The sequence below is a fragment of the Gavialis gangeticus genome, unplaced genomic scaffold (assembly GCF_001723915.1).
Source record: "Gavialis gangeticus isolate Ggan-Ray unplaced genomic scaffold, GavGan_comp1, whole genome shotgun sequence".
Taxonomy (NCBI): domain Eukaryota; kingdom Metazoa; phylum Chordata; order Crocodylia; family Gavialidae; genus Gavialis; species Gavialis gangeticus.
Genome location: NW_017728998.1, coordinates 28098452 through 28102572, shown reverse-complemented (window position 1 = coordinate 28102572; position 4121 = coordinate 28098452).

The window sequence follows — 4121 nt, the reverse complement described above, 5'->3', positions numbered from 1 at the left end:
CTGGCCTAAAGAAGTTTCACCAGTATCTTTATGGGAAGGCTTTCACCATCATAACAGACCACAAACCTTTGGTAGGATTACTGAAGGAAAATAAAGCAGCACCCACTATGGCAGCAGCATGACTACAGCAGTGGGCTTTGACCCTAGCTGTGTATGAGTACAAGATTCTTTACAAGGCAGGCTATGAGCATGGGAATTCTGACTCCCTGAGCAGACTACCACTACTGGACTCAGCCCCTAAAGAAGAGTGCCCCAGGAAGTAGTCTTGCTGTTGGAACATTTGGAACAGACACCAGTGAAGGTTTCTCATGAAAATGTGGACTAGGCAGGATCCTATCCTGTCTAGGGCAGTACAGTACACCTTACAGGGCTGGCCAAAACAGAATCTAGGTGGAGAGCTTCGGCCCATTTGGACCAGAAGTACCGAACTGAGCATAGGGGATGGCTGTATTTTGTGGGGCATGCAAATGGTAGTCCCCCCTCAAGGACAACAGAAAGTGCTGGCAGAACTACATCCTGGAATTTTCCAAGCTTGCAGCTATGTGTGGTGGCCACACCTATATAAAGGCCTGGAAAAGGTGGTCAAGCACTGCCCCAATGTTAAGTATATCAACAGCCTCCAGCAGAGGCACACTTGCATTCTTGGGAATGGCCAGGACAACCTTGGTTTCATCTACATATAAACTATTCTGGTCCCTATTTAGGAAAAATGTTCTTGATCATAATAGATGCTCATTCAAAATGGCTGGAAGTGTACCCCATAAACTCAACAACCGCAGAAGCAACCTGTGATAAACTTCAACAGACTTTTGCCACACATGGATTGCCTGCAGTATTGGTCACAGATAATGCCCCAAATGTCACTAGTCATGGATTTAAGGAGTTCCTTAGTAAGAATGGAATTAAACACATTCAAACATCACCATACCACCCAGCTTTGAATGGTCTTGCAGACAGAGCCATGAGGACCTTCAAAGAAGGGATAAGAAAAATGACCAGAGGAAGTTTGGAGACAAAATTGGCTTGATTCCTTTTAAAATATCGAGTCACACCTCAAACCACCACAGGAATGAGCCCTGCTCAGCTATTAATGGGAAGGAGGATCAGGACTCGTTTGGATTTACTGTATGCCAATATGGGGGAAGAAGTGCAGAAAAAACAGACCCTGCAAAAAACACAACCATGATTATCATGCTAAAGAGAGAGTTTTGGGGGAGCGTGATCCTGTCTACACAAAATATGTCAGTACCCACCAATCTACTTGGATTCCAGGCAGGACCCAAAAACAAATGGGACCCTTATCTTTTAAAATTTGAGTCAGTAATGGCCAAATGGCGAGACGACATCAGGACCACATCTGCTTACGAGCCAACCTATCTGAAAAACCAGAGCCACTGCCCAAAAAGGAAGGGTTTTCGGAGGACCCACAACTGGGTAGAATGACTGAGAATGCTGAGCCCAGTAATGTGGAACTATCCACAAACTCTCCTGGTCCAGAGGTCAGAGATGCTGGAGACAGACGTGTGCTTCCTCCGGCCAGAGGAGAAGCCTATTCCTGAGGATGGGCGTTATCCAGCCAGAGAAGGGAGAGCTCCTAGTTATTTGAAAGATTATGTCCGGTTGTAAATTAAGATGAGATCAATGTAGTAATTAGGCAATTATAGGGTTAAAATGTTAGTCATTATTATGGGATGGAGCTTAAGCGCTAGAACTCCACCCTCTGTTGTTCCAGAGTGACTTTCATCTTCCCAGTTAGGTGTTGTTTGTTCCTGAATAAAAAAGCCTGTTGTTTTGGGCCTGGGGAAAAGTCAGTCTCAGTATTCTTTGTTAAGTAAGGAACTTAACAAAACTGTTTTCCAAAAATGCAACATTTTGTATTTGCCTTAAATTTAAGGGAAAACTAGGAGGCACTTCTTCCCCAACAACAACAAAAAATTCCTTTTTAGTTAGATACAACTAGGGAAACCTTTTGAGAAAACCTGTTACAAAACAAAATGATTTTAGAAAGGCTCCTCAGAGGGGTGCCTGTTCCATTTTAACATTTTTAATTAGTGGAATCTGGCTTCTCTTCCTTTCCTGTCCCCAACCCAATCCATCTGATATAAACACACTGCCCCATGCACCCCCAAAATAAAATAGCACAATTCAAGTTCGCCTTTACCACAAGAAAGATAAGTCCTTGAAACCTAACGATCTGGGCGGTTTCCAGGCTACCCAAATCTGAAACGCAAAGAATTTTTTTTTTTTGCTCAAAAGTTCTGCTGCTATTTTCTGCTCTCTCCCAGTTCCATTTCATCTGAAGTGTATACAGCTGATTTTGAGGGTCTTATGCATAAACAACACTTTAATACATTATTAATGTCTACTTGGCAGAGACAGGACAAGTGCTTTTTTGCCCTGGATTCTTGTCTAAAATTTCCTTTCACTCCTGTGCCCACTGTTGTAGTATGTTGGGCACCAGTACGCCACCACTCTTTACCCTAGAAGTGGTAGTTGTTCAGTAATGTTCTATGGACAGAATATACAGTAGCTTATGATAGCTGTGAAATACTCTGAAAAGAAAACAACTAAATAAAAGAGAGGTTTTATTATTGCTATAACAATCCCTTGTCTCTTGGGAAAATATTTTCATTGTGGTTCTCTGAAACAAAGTTAATTTTTTGTTTAGAATATGAATTCAGCTAAATTAAATGACAGACAACATAAACCTCTGAAGTAGTAAATAGGGGAATATTTCCCTTTGCGAATTAATCACTTGGTATGGTCTGCAAAGCACAAAACCTATTGGGACAGAGTTTCAGAAGCATATATTGCAAAAGTATGCAAATATTTTTGCATACATCTCACTTGCAAGTGCAGAACTAAATACATAGGCAGTCTCTGACATGCACACGTGAATCTGCAGATTCTGTGCCTTTGTGCACATACCTTTTTAAGGCCTGCCCTACAAAGAACTGCAGGTGACAAGTGACAGGATCAGAAGACATGAGATTAAAAAATAAAATGGAAAAGGAGGCAGAAAATTATCATCACAAAACACTGAAAATATTAAAAGACTGATCCTTACAACTCAAATGCCACTGATGGATGGAATGCTTCAGAATCTTCTCAATGAGGAAAAGAAATGATTGCTGCCAACTCTGAAAAGGATAACAGAATATAGTTTATGCAGACACGTTATTAAGGATAATCCACTTATTTTATCAGTAAAGGTGGCAATTAAAAAAATTAACTTTAGGATTTTTCATTACTGCTTCACACCAGTATCATGGCTAATGTTAACTATCTACATTTAATACTAGCATACTCACTGCAAATCATAATTAATTGAAATATGATTTTATTATAATGCTATTTAAGGTCCTTTGTCCAATGTAATCTCCCAGTGGTACATTAAGAGAAGGCAGGCAACAACTTGGGCTTGTTCTGCTCTTCCCAGGGTGAAGAGAGTTTCCAAAACTCCAGAAAGCAGGACGAATTTTTCATTACAAATACTGATAAGTACAGATTTTATTTTTTGCTCAAAATGATGTGTGGACAAGTCATGCTTTCTGCAACTATATCTGTCTGCACTGTTCAGCAAATAGTTTTGTGATACTCTTGAAGTACATGTTTTGTTTGTGAATTGATTCCTCTAAATATTTTCTAGGAACACTTTATTTTTTTGTCAGTTAAGTCAGGTAGTGGCATTTTTTGGCTGACTGGATAACCTGGGCTTTAAAAAAAATGGTTGCTTTTTCTGATTGCACATTACCCAAAAATATTCATAATTATTTGATTAATCTATTCTGAAAATAGAGAGCCCTTTTCCAAACAAGCAAGCAAGCCCTTCCACTGCAAACACTCCAAGTGATGCTTAATCAAGCTAATATTACCAACACCTTTGCTTTCTATCAAAATTCATAGTGTTATTTATTTGTACTGCAGTGACTCAAAGAGGTTTCAATGAGGGCTTAGCACCCTGTTCTAATCATCATAGGGACATATTAAGAAGATAGTTCCTGCCATAAAGAGCATGTGATTCTAGCAGATAATGAGACACAACAGATGAAGAAACCAAACAAAACGGGATAGGAAGAACAATAGACCCCCTACCCAAGCAGAGGAGCTTGACCAGGAAT